The sequence below is a fragment of the Camelus dromedarius genome, chromosome 4 (genome assembly GCF_036321535.1).
Source record: "Camelus dromedarius isolate mCamDro1 chromosome 4, mCamDro1.pat, whole genome shotgun sequence".
NCBI lineage: Eukaryota > Metazoa > Chordata > Mammalia > Artiodactyla > Camelidae > Camelus > Camelus dromedarius.
The window spans coordinates 25862217-25875461 of NC_087439.1; the positions used below are offsets into that span (position 1 = coordinate 25862217).

The 13245-nt window shown below is 38.5% G+C and overlaps 1 long non-coding RNA gene across 1 annotated transcript in view; it reads left to right on the forward strand.

Annotated features, from left to right (window-relative positions):
• The first annotated feature begins 12265 nt into the window (after positions 1-12265).
• Positions 12266-13245, forward strand: part of LOC105084595 (uncharacterized) — a 222544-nt gene continuing 221564 nt past the window's right edge. The window contains exon 1 of the long non-coding RNA XR_004136655.2: positions 12266-12716. This is a non-coding gene — a long non-coding RNA (uncharacterized LOC105084595). The remainder of the gene's footprint in view (positions 12717-13245) is intronic.

Sequence of the window (13245 nt, forward strand, 5' to 3'; positions counted from 1 at the left end):
AAAGGTTTTTGTAGTCATGCTTTTAAAAAATATCTAACGACATGGAGTAAGATTTTTGACGTAATGCAGAGCGGAGTAAAAAGAAGAATGAGAAGCTAACACAGTTCGATGACAAAGTTATATAAATAAGTACGTATAATTGCAAAGAGTAAACAACTAACAAGACATAGAAATATACCAAAATTGCAACAGTGGTTTTCTTTGTAGTTTGGCATTCCAGGTAGAATGGATGGATAAATGGATGGATGGATAGATAGAGATAGATAGATATTATGTAGATATGGATAAAACATTTTTTATAAGAAAGAAAAAATATTTTGTTGGATATAAAAATATTTACCCAACCTGTAAATATTACAACTTATTAATATATTCATATCAAACTACATTTGGGAAAACACCATTTTTGTTTCATAAATCTAATTACCACAGAATAGGAATAGCTTAAAAGAAAAATGAAATTCTAGACAGGGCAGAGAGCTAAGAGACCACCCAGTTCCTCTCTCTGCTTTCTCAGGGGAGCAGAGAGGTGATATCTCTTTTATCAAGGTTGCAGCTACTTTGTGATAAAAGCCCAAACAAGTCCCAGCCCAAAGCTCATTCCAGTATGCACAGATAGCATTTTATTGTCAATGTTGTTCTTTCTTTGTTTGCATGTAGGTCATTGATTTTGATTAGCATTTTGATTATTTGGTTAGCATATTTACCTCCCAAATGGTCACCTATTTCTGGATATTGAGGCTATCTGACATTTCACATTCAAAAAGGTTGTCACAGTAGTAACAGCAACCTTACACGTTGTGTAGATAATGTCTGGTAGGTGGTGTGCAGCAAGACCTTCTGCCTTAGAACCTGTTGCTATTGGTGCTTCTGGCCTTTAGCCTGGATGATTTTGAAGTAGAGGCTGTCAGTTGAAAAATGCAAGGAAAATGAATGATTTCCAACCAAGTAACTTTAGTAAGATTTTTTTTTTCTGCATCAGGTATAGAACCTTGTAAGAATTCAGTAAATCCTCATTGATGGAATTAGTAAATGCATGATGTTTTCAGCAACATTTACCTGATGGTATAGAATTACATACAGTTAGAATTGGCAGTAATATTTAAACAGTTCACACAGGTCCTAACTTACGTGGTATGATAGAATAATATTTCCTGAAGCAAAAGAACAGATTTATTTTGGTTTAAACTTTCCCCTTTCCCAAAGTGTTGCTTTTATGTTGCAGAAATTAACTGGGAAAATACCACATAATACCTACCTGGTATTATAACCTTCTAATAATTCAGTCAGCGAGTATTCACAGTTTCTAAGGAGGGAATATCTAAAGTAATGAATTCTGAGTAATATTTATTAGCTATATTTTAATGACCCATCCTTTATATTGAAAACATTAAAATCTTTTAGAAATGACTTTATAAATGGAATTTTAATTCTTTCGCCACATTCATGGACCACTGCTTTCTTAAGAAAGAAGATTAAGCGGTTCAGGTTTGGGGGAACAGATGAGTGCACTAATCTTCAGGTTTTTCTCTTCTTGATACGGCCACTAATGTCCAATTGTAGAAGCACAGGCCCCATCACAGCACTATTTTTGTGAGTGCTCTGCTGAATTGTCTGTCAGGGGCTGGAAATCTGGTGTAAGAAACACACCGACCTTCAGCACTTTCAGGAACAGATGGGCCCTTCTAAAATAGTTCACAGAATTAGCTTCATGAAAAGCTAGGGGATGTGATCACGTAGAAGGGATTCAAATATAATACAGGAGCTTTGGAAGCCAGGTAGAGCCTTATTCTCAGGATTCCTAGAATTGAAGACCCAGGCTTCTCTCTGACGTGGACTACCTACAGAAAAACCCACAGCAGGACTGGCAGACCTGTCCCGAGTGGCAAAAGGTATTTAGTTTGACCATAAGATCTCTTTAGCATTTGGAGAGAGATTACTTAAAAGCTAAGTCAGCTTCCTTTGATAAACCAAACGACCTGGTGAGGTGGCCTTGTCCTCCTCTCGAGGCAGTAGTCAGCTTGTACTAGGTAGAAGCTGCCTGCTTCTGTGAGGCAGGTGTCCTGCACTGGCTGCCCTCCACTGCTGACCTAGTCTGCTTCACGCATCTAATAATAGATTTCCTGCCTGATCAGGATGGAGATCTGATTTTTTGATCGCTGTCAAAGCACTAAAGCTTTGCTGGCTCTTCCTTCTGCCCCAGGTATGTTTTGTAACTTGACTCAACATTGAATCACATATTATATTGGAAAGGACTCTGAAATTTGAATAGGTAAATATCTTTTATGTCTTTTAAAATGTGAATATAGGCCCTATTCATTTTATTTCTTTCCGTTTTTAAGGAAATGATTCAAGTCTTCCTAACAAGTTTTTCCTGGCTACCACAGTCTTTGCTTTTCTCCCTCTTTTCTGAACTCGTGCATTTTTTTATCTCTAAGAATTTAGCACTTAAGGTTGGCACTATTACATTTCTCTAGAATTCAGTTCAATTCAATGTTAGACATTTTTCCTATGAAAGGCAAGGATAATGCCTTTTACTAACATTACATATATTACTATTATCTTTACTAATATTATTACTGGTATATCTGCTAATATTAATTTACTAATATTCTTAATATTACAGAACTTACTGTGTCTGCAGATTTGCAAGTGTATTCATTGACTGAAACAGTATTTCCACTTGGTTACTATTTAGCCTAAAACGTTAATTTTCGTCAGCATGAAAATAATATATTGAACTGTAACACATCCCCCATAATACATAGCAAGTCAAATAATAGCAATTCCTCTTTCATGTCCTCAGGAAGAAGTATTTCTAACAAATGCCTAACACAAAAATATAAGTTCCTGCCCTGATTTTCTATTACATTATACATTTCTTCTTACCACTACTGAGCCAATGTTTTCCTCTTTTAATTTCTCTATTAACTTTAATTAGGCTCATGAGTTTGCTGGCCAGGTGGGTTTTCCCTAAACACTCACAACTCTGTTTTCCAGGCTAGCAGTAGAATTAAGTTAAGCTGCAGATTTGAGGCAGATTCTAACATTATAAGCTGCGGAAGTTTCCAGTGCCACAACTCATTTCATCCACTGAGGATTTCAGCAGGCAGCACTTTTAATAAGCCAGGCTCGACATTTTTCAAGGAATACTTTGGGATCCATTTTTGAAAGCAATATTGGTTATGATTCCACAGCTGGAAGATTTCTGAGGAAATAATGTTTGTCCTCTTGAAAACATGCTTGGTCCATACGGCATAAAGTACGTAACAATTCTGAGCAAACGATTCTAAATTTTACCAGAACATATTTCTAATATGTAATTTTCCAACAGCATTGTCATGGGCACACGATAGAAGAATAGTAGGATTAGTTCCAATTCAGTCTTTTACTTTCATTTTAGTTTGTCTTCTAGGGAAGATAAACTTGCCTACATTATTTATGTATTTTAGTGTATTAACGTAGCCTTCATTTGTAATTTTCTTGTGAAAAATCTTAAAAATGGAGCAGAACAGAGCCGAAAATCTTCCTGCGATCCTACAGGGCATTAGATGGACTCAGGTATGCTGGCTGCTGGTTTAATAAAAGGATAGGATTTCCATTTACTCCAGGCAGGCTTAATGTATTGTTCTCGGAGTGAGACAGTCAGAATGAGTCAGGAGCCAAAGAATACACTTTATAGACACAAATAATCGTAAATTCAGAATGTCACCTTTAGGCAGAGGCATTTTTATTATTGTTAGTGGAGCTGCTGAGTAGGTTTGATGTTTTATTCTCTTGAGGACTCAATGTTCCCGAGTCCTGGAACCCTGTCTTTATCAGTCTCACAAGGAGGGAGCCCAGCCAAACTTGCTTCCTATACTTCTCTATGATTGATAGCAGATGGCATGCTTTAAAATAAACCTATCCATTAGCAGTCCTCAGTGTTTTTACTCAAGGCATTTACAACTGTCTCAAGCAGAAAACACATTCACTCCGTGAGCTAGTTTCAGTCCATAACAGCTGTACAGGTGCAAATCTCTCATTAACTCTTAAATAGTGGTGAAATAAACAATGGCTTTTTCCCCTTCCTTTATTTAAGGGAGGAGACTTCAAAGCTGCTGTGGAATTGCTCTCCTCCACAACAGAGCTTCAAAGGATAGTTTTATTAAAACTGAGCAGTAGTATGCGACGATACGCTAGTCCAAGGAACGTACGTATCATGTGGTGAATGTTAGAGTTTAGAAGTTTGTTCCTAGGCACACAGATTCAGTGGTAAATTACCAGCCTCACCAGAGTGTTTGGGAAGAGGTAGAAAAGAATGAAGACCTCGTCAAAGTCCCTGGCGGCAGCGCTCAGGTCCCCCGTCACAGGCACCTCTACTCAAGCACGAAGTGCCCCATCCCCCTCCCCTCCCCCTCCCATTGCAGAGGAAGTGTTGGGCTGAGCTTTCACCAGTATATGAGTTAATGGTTTGTTTTTAGGCAGCCATTTGGATGTCCTTGCATGTTGGTAGTTAGACAAAAAGCAAAGTCATTTTTAAAGTTACCCATGTTGAACACCGGTAAGAAGGCTGGCCTCAGGATATTGATTAGTGCTCAGGAGGAGAGAAAAAAAAAGCTTTGTAGTTTAAATAATCTTGTCATTAACACTGGCAAACACCTAACAGCACTTATCTCTGGCTGAGTATTGGTCTCGAATCTTCCAAAAATGAACTTCTTAAATCTTGTCAACAACTCTTGAGAAAACTGCTATCACTACCCCTATTTTTACAGCTAACAAAGCCAGTCTGCTATATTGTCTTTGTTACAATTAAAAATGAGACCTTAACACAAGTTATTTCCTGAAAGGAGGAACTGAGAGCCTGGGTTCTAAGGCCACACTGCCTGGGTTCAAATTCTTCCTTCAGCTCTTACTATCTGTATGATTGAGGGCATGTCACTTGATGGCCCTCTGTCTCCCTTTTCTCACATCTTATTTTATAACCCTGCTTTGGGCCAATAATTGTATCCACCTCATATGGTTGTTGGGATGACTGAATAAATGAATGTACGTAGAATGCTTAGAACTGCGCCCGGCACTTAGTAAAAAGCCGCGTAAGTTTTAGCTATTGCATTGTCATCACCACCATTACTAAAGTTATTAGATTGACGCTAAGCCCTTAAGATAAATTAGTCTTCTCCGATTATCTTCTACATCTGGGACTGTGTGTTTGAAAAAATTTTAATGTCCAAACAAAACAATTCATTTGTTTTTATTTCACACTTTATTAATCAAACACATACATATTTGCCAATCAGAGACTCTGATCAGCATGAGGTAATAAGTGTTTTCATATGAAATTGATAAGATTTTGCCCCAAAGCAAAGTAATTTGACACTCTAGCTCTAGCAGCCTTATTATTGGTGAGTGTGTTATTCCCTTAGGCCTTCTGAAATAATGAAACTGGTTAATGGAGCCCCTCATTACCTTCCATGGGTCCCCATGGGCCCATGCTGCCATGATAGGTAAACCTGAGCCAAAATCTCTCTTCAATGGGCAGCTGGAGATGCGAAGCAGTAAAAGTCATAAAATATGCCCTGTGACTACCCTATCCCTTGCTATTTTTTTTTAAAAAGGGTTGTCTGCAGCAAAGGATTTTCAGAGGAAGGTTCACATAATAGAGACTTGCCACTGGTTTTCCAGGGCACACGTAATACAGAGAGCACTGAGAAATATGGTGGAAGACTCCAAGTGTGCATGAGGCACACGTGACAACCTGTCTCCATGGCTGCTTCCTGTGTCCTCACCAGGAGCCTCTCGTAGAGACTTCTGCTTTCTGGTCTTTGCCAGTACTCTCAAATAGGTTTTAAATATATCCCAGCACAAGGTGAAGAAAAACCTAAGTGATGTGGGGAAATGGAAGTGAAGAACACCACCTGTTAGTGTTGGATTATTTTATGTTAGTAGGGATATTAGATATTCAGTTATTACAATTGCAAGAACTAAATGCTTATGTGGAACATTTCATTTGGATTTCTAAAAGGTAATTCTATATTGGTAGTGGTTATAGAAGGTAAATGCTGGGCCAATGGATATTCCGTGTTGCTTGCTGTAAGCTTTGAGGGAATATGGCTAGTAATTTGAGATTACTCAAGGGCACCTTGGGGTGCGTTTTAGAGGAAGTTGGTATATTAATGGTTCCTCTACACTTCATTACTAGTTTTAGCATCACACTGAATGAGATTAAGTCAGTTAGATTTATAACTTCTCTATACAGAGAGAAAGAAGGCTAAAGTATGAAGCCTAGGAAAAACAGTACACTTATTGGATTAAATGTCTTAGAGAAATTAAGTTTTAGTAAGAACTTTTTTTTTTCCAGAAAGATAGAAATTAGGAGCTTGAAAAGATTTAAGAAGACATTTAAGCATTATGGGTTTTTTTTTGTAGAATCCATTAAGACTATATTAATATAGAAGTATAACTGTATTAGTTATATCTTGTTGATTTCCAAACAACCAGTATTTGGAATGAAATGGCACAAAGAAAGGGCAGGGAACTTGACAGCAGGATACTTGCATTCTACAAAGAGCAACAACCTAATATCAGTCTACCCTTAGGCCAATCACTCCAGCTCTTTATTCATAAATGTAAAGCCCTTATGCCTCAGATTCCTCAACTGTAAGTGAAGAGAGTTGGACTGGATCAGAAAAGCAAGTGGCAGGTGGGCTTGGATTTTGCCCTCACACGGCCATGACAGGCAGCAATAATTGAATACAGACTCTTCCTGCTGAGCTAGTGTGAGGCCTCCGAAATTAATTCTCAGCGCATTGATCTGAGCCGCCTTCCTATGGTCATCATCACTCCAGATGAACTTGAAGTGAGACTTGTTGGCTGTTCCTATTAGTCCCTAAAGTGCAAAAATTCTAGATTCAGGGTGTTTTCCACCATGAGGTGGTGTCTATGTTTAAATGGGTAGATGTGTTAAATAGACAAATAGATATCTTGGTGAATATGGCATAAATGCTGGTGTTTTTATATTGCCTTCAATTACTGCATTTCTATGTAGAAAGCTTTCTTTTAGGGAAATTTTGACGCCCTTCCACACTGATTCATTTACTTACCTTTTAGGTTGTAAAACTACTGAACTATTGTATTCCTTTTGTTCACTTAGCCCCGTGTTCAATATAACCTTAAACTAATTTCTGCTAGTTTATACCCAGCCTATGTTCTCCTAACCTGATCCAAAAATTGTGTTCCCAATGATCTCCTCAATAGCTATTTACCCCTTATGCCCTTCTTTTGGTTTGATATTTGGAAAACTTGTTCTAGTTTTGCTGAAAACTTGAAATTTGAAATCTCTCAGTGGTGTAGATCTGTCTCTACCCCTCTCTGGGCTTTGTTTCACTGAAAGGTTTTGAAAGTTGAGGCTTATTCTCAACTCTGGCCCAGAATTGGGTCCCTTTGTATTACTATTTGTGTGTTAGAATGAACAGCAGTTACCCAGAGCTTTCCAACCTGAATAGTAGCCTTTGTAAAATCAGGAAATTATCCTTAGTTTAGGAAACATTGATAAATATGACACCTATTGTATTATCTTAAATAACAGCAATTCCTTAATAATCTATTGAGTCTAGTACTTCTTCTTGTAATAATAATTCTGTTTAATATAGTTTTAGATGGAAAAGACAAATTATCCAAGTTCAGAACGTTATGCCTACCATACATTTCAATAGGATTTTGCATTTTGTGGAGTGCTTTCTAGCTCCTATTACTGGTGATTCATTAAGAAAATGTGGTCTTTTGGATATGAAGATGTGTTAGCACGTAAGAGACAGATTTTGGCTCTTCTCTGGCTATCACATTGGGTAACAATGACCAGTGGTGCTGTTTCTCTACAATCAAGCTTTCACCTTTGTAAAATGGGTGCAATGATGCTGGATTTGTTTGTGTGTATGGTAAAAAGAAATATTATCCTAGGTTATTTGCCTTAAGCTCTTTAACAGATGAAAGCCTTAAGTAGTATGCAAAGTGCTACTTACTGTGTCGTCTAGGACTCTGTTCCCCACTCTTACGTTCTGATCCTAACAGAGAAATAATGAAATTGTCTTTGAGCCAGAGGAGTGGCTGGATGGTAGCCAAGGATTTGGTTTGAGTCCCCCGTGGTATTTGATATTTGTGCTAATCAGTTGGCTTTCTTGTCACCTGGAATAATGTTAAGTTGGATTTGTATGTTCAGCAATGAAATAAGCAAACAGATTTTTTAAAATGTTGAACATTTAACAAATTAACAGTAATAAGACTTCATACCCAAAGGCAATAAAGCATTGTTAAATGATTTAAAAATAAGCAGAATTTATATTGGCAATAAATAAATATATACTTTAACTTAGGAAAACGTGAGCAAATATATTAGCAGTAATTAACACATAATACTTTAAATAATATTTTAGTTGTTTTCAAAACTTTTTTTTTTTTAATTGTACATTTACAGCAGGGCAGTCAAGGCTTTACTCAGCTAGGTTCTTAATGGCTGACTATCAGATTTGATCAAAATCAGGTTAAAGACTTGCTGGTACAATTTATTCTTTGAGAAATCTTCCTGTGACTATTCCCAGGAAGATTAACAGAAACGACAACAACAAAACCACTTTATAATAAACAAAACAGCAATATAACTTTATACGGAGACTTTATTTTCAAAGGATCCCAGAATGCTTATAAACTGTTATTCAAACCATATCTAGGAATCACTAAAGCACGGCCACATTTTGGAGCCAGAAGGAGAGCTGAAATGTCAGCTGGAGAGGATGTTCCTGCTCTGGAAGGGGTGTGGCTTGCATGACCTAATAGGGGTTTTCTGGCTCTAACTTCTGCAGTGCTGCGTGGGTGGAATTCCTCTGCTTCGGAGATGCATAAGGCGAGGCTGTATTGCTGTGGAAGGTGGGAAGTGAAAGAGAATGTAGTAGTGGAAAGAGGAGGCATGGGAAATGGACTGTTTATGTTCCTGTCACCAAGTGGCGGTGACTGCAGCACAGTCACCAGTTGTTAGGGCTCCCTGACCCTGGGGTAGAATAACTCTGTCCTAGGTGCCATTTGAACCAAGTGACTTCAGTTGTCAGATGGAAAACTCTTTGATGGGAATTTCTGCAGGGAAAATAGAAGGGTAACAGATTTAGCTGGCTTAAATGTAGAATTGTAGCATGTCAGAATAGGGTGGACCCTGGAGATTATCTAGTCAGAAACCTTTACTTTACCTTTGAGAAAAGCAGGGCCCAAAGAGGGGAGGCGATAAGAGCACGACCTCAGATCAGTGTTAGGATCTTCCAGTTGGAAGAAATCTTAGTGATTAGCTAGCTGCCTCCCCCACACAATTATAAAATGACTTCTGAAATCTTCCTAAAATTTCTTTCAGCAATTCAGTTGACTGACAGTCATATATATGACCTCAAAGCACAACATCTCCCATTGTTGGAAGTTTCCATGAACATCCATTCTTTCATTTCTTTAGTACACATTTATTGAGTGCCAATCATGTCCCAGCATTAGGCTAGGCTTTGAAACACAAAGGGAGATGATGCTAAAACACTAGCACCTAGTGTTTATGGGGAGCACACATGTTAGTTACCAAGGGCTTTACATGGTTTTACTCACTCACTCCTCACAACAAGCCCGTGAGTGGAAACTGCTGTTTTCCAACCATTTACAGCTAAGAGAGAGAGTACGAGTAACTTGCCAAAGAGAAGGAGCTGATAAGTGGCAGAGCAGGAATTTAAGCCAGGGGTGATGATTTTCGAGCCCATGCCCTTAACCCTAACACCCGCTCTTTACGGAGCGGGCTAAACCGTAAATGAACAATGCAATAATTGATTCTGATTAGAGCTAAACAAGCAGGGTTCTGTAAGAGGCTTAGTGGGGGGTCCCCATTAGCCAGAGTGGTCAGAGAGGACACCTTTGAAGGGAGGGAGTATTCCTAGGAGCCAGTCATGAGAAGGGCCCTTGTCAAGGGAGGAATAAGCTCAGAGGCTTCCCCAGCAGGAGTGGGGGAGAACCCCATGGGTTTTGGAGCCCAAACTTTCTTCCTCTAAAGTTCTCTAATTCTGTTGTACTCTTTAAGCGACACAGTAAATTGAACCGCTCTATGACATACATTTGTATTGAGGGTAAATAGGACTCTTTTTCTTGAAGAGTATTATATAAGCCACCAGTCACATAGGAGTAACTGGTAGTGCCCACAATCACAAAAAAATTGTAAAGGGTCCATACTCCAGGCACTTTTTTTTCTGGATTTTTTTTTTTTTTTTGGATTTTTTTAACCTTTACACGTATTTCAGATGCACACTTTGATGAATTTTGATAGCTGTATACACCATTGAAGCCACCACCACAATCAAGATAGCTAACATACTCCAGACTCTTGATTACTCAAGTATCCTGCCTCCTAGCAGAGCAGTGAGAAGTCATTTTTCTCTACCACACAAATCACAGATGGGCCAAGAGATAGAACATATTAAAAATGAATATATAGCCTGCATTACACCTAGAAAATACTATATAACTGAGGATATGTATTTTTTTCTTAGATCATATACTATCAGTGTTGATTCTGATCCCAGCACAAAATGATGTGCTTTCAAATAGTAATACTAATTTGATTGCCTGCAATTAGCCTCCAAGAGCAGTAGGTGAGATGGTAGCCGTTTAAGAACACACAGGGTGTTCATCCTTCCTGCTCGGTTTCCCTCACATTGTATTTCTTCTCCTGAGGGGTGAGACTGGTCGGCTATTAGGTAGGGATACCTAGGCTGGCAGGTAAAAGGGAAAGCAAGACACTCGATTATCTTAGGAGAAGAACAAAGAAGAAAAAAACAAAACTACTTAAGGAAGAGTTAAAAGAGTTTCCCAGTGGAGGAGTATTTTTGAGATTAAATATTTCTCTCTGTGAGTTGACATTTAAAATGTGTGACTTAAGAGAGATAAGAAGAAAATTGTGAGAAACATAACCTTAAATATTTTGGATCACATTTTCGTGAATTATGTAGCATTTGGCACAACTTTTAGGAAACAGAAACACTCTGCGGTAATGATGAGTATTTGTACACACTCTCTGTGAACATATATGTACACTCACACAGTTATATTTGTGGAATAATGTATGGATATATAGAATGGATATATAGAATATGTCTATGTAAAATTGTTTTATATGTAACATTTCCATCCCTGGGACTAACTATTGGCTCTTTAGAACCTGTTTTTATGGATGCTTCTGTGCTGAACGTATGGAACATAGTTGTTGGCGAGCACAAATGTTGTTTTAATTCTTCGTGGGCAGTCAAATGTCCTTTGAGAAGTCACCCTAGACCCATCCGTAGAAATGGCATGTTGAAGACTGGACAGAACAAAGCAGCAAAAGAAATAAAATGAAACCATGTTATCATTGGCTACCCTTTAAACATATGAAAAACTCTCAGAAGAGATAATCTACAGTAGGGAACAGCGCTGTGCTGGCACAGGGCATACAGGATGACCTAATGGGTCTTTTCCATCTCTAATTCCTGTGATACTGCAGATCTAAGAGATGGAGCCAGTAATTGCTTACAACATAACAGATTCCTCACTCTCTCTCCTTTTTTTTTCCCCTCCCTTCCCTAGAGTTCAGCAGAGAATCTCTTAAAATAAACAAAAACTGTGAGAAACTAAGAGAAGTCAGGGACTGGCCCACTTTTCAGAGGCAGAATGTGGAAAGTATGAAACGCTGATTTGACTCTGAAGGCTGGAAGGCAGAGGGCCTGAGCCGTTTATACTACACGCAGTAGTTTAAAAAGGAAAAAAAAAAAAAAAAAAACTTGAAAAAATGGGTGTAACCCTGGGCTTTGATACAACTGGCCTTTCAGCCCCCACTTGAGATTTGCACATCCCCAAGGGAAGCTGTGGTTTGGAATAAGATCGTGCATTTAATTTCACTCAGGGAACTTATTGGACTTGGCACCAAAAGAAAGAATTTGCAGTATATTTTTTGTCATGATTAGTGGCCCCCCTCACCACAACATTTGATTATTTTGGAAAGGGAAAAGTTAAATCCTTGTAAAGTTGTGATTTACAATTTTCGAGCATCCAGGTAGGGAGCATGACTTCTGCCAGCTTGATCATGGGATCCACATTTTATTCTAGCTCATTGATGTGAGAAAACAAAACAGTTCTGTGGGGGAAAATAGACTTGGAAATATATCCCTTGATTATCCTGGGAGATTTTCTCTCCACACTACATCTTCTCTCAGTCACATTGATTTTGGTATCCGCTGGAACTTGCAGCAAGAAACTAGCACGCGGCTGGTTTACTTTTCATTTCTAATCTCTAGTGTCTGTTTGGTTTTTTTTGTTGGTTTTTTTTTGTTTTTATCATTTGATTTCTTTGCCCTCACATTTATGTAAATCTTGAGGCAAAGGAGTTAAAAAGAGGTTCTTATTTTATACCTGAAATGAACTTTCACTGGACATTTTTTTCTCAAGCTTTGTAATTAAGATTGGAGATCTTGTGGGTATTTTAATACGTACTAAAATATGTCCAAATAGCCCAAGGCAAAGGGAATGACCAACTGTGTAGCTGATGAATATTTTCCTGGTAGATGTACAACAACTTTCCCCACAACCGTGATGCTTTATCCTTTGACATTAAGAATGCTGTTTGCAGAAGCAACATTCCTTTGAACACGCAGCTTTCTGAAATGGTGTCCCGCCGCAAGGACTCAAGTAGGGTAAGTCTGAGCATCAATGCTGAGTAACAGCCAGGCTAATTAGCTTCTGCTCTGTTGTCCAACGCTGAAATACAGCTGGTCGGGTCTTGAAATAAATCTTGAAGTAGAATTCATAATAATAAATTTCACCTCTTGTACTACTTTTGAATTTTGGGGTCTATTTCTGGTTGAATTTGTGCTTGTTGGAAAACCGTCCCTAAGGTTTATTAGGCAGGGAGTTTTCCCCATGCTTACCAAGTCAGAGCAATTTGCTGAATAATGCCAATGTAATGATGTTAGTGGTATTGTTGGCAGAGGGAAAGCTATTTCTCTCATTCTGGACTTGGACAGGAGATGAAGATAAATACAGGAATCCCATTGGCATTTGGGAAGTGCTACACTTGTCCCAGATTGAGTATGGCGGTTAAGGGAATGGATGAGTAAGGACAAAGAGCCTGGCTTCTGTCCCCAGCTGGCTGTGTGCCCTGGGGCACAGTTTCTCTTCTCTAAGCCTCAGGTTTTTTGTCTGTACAATGGAGTCAGTGAAACT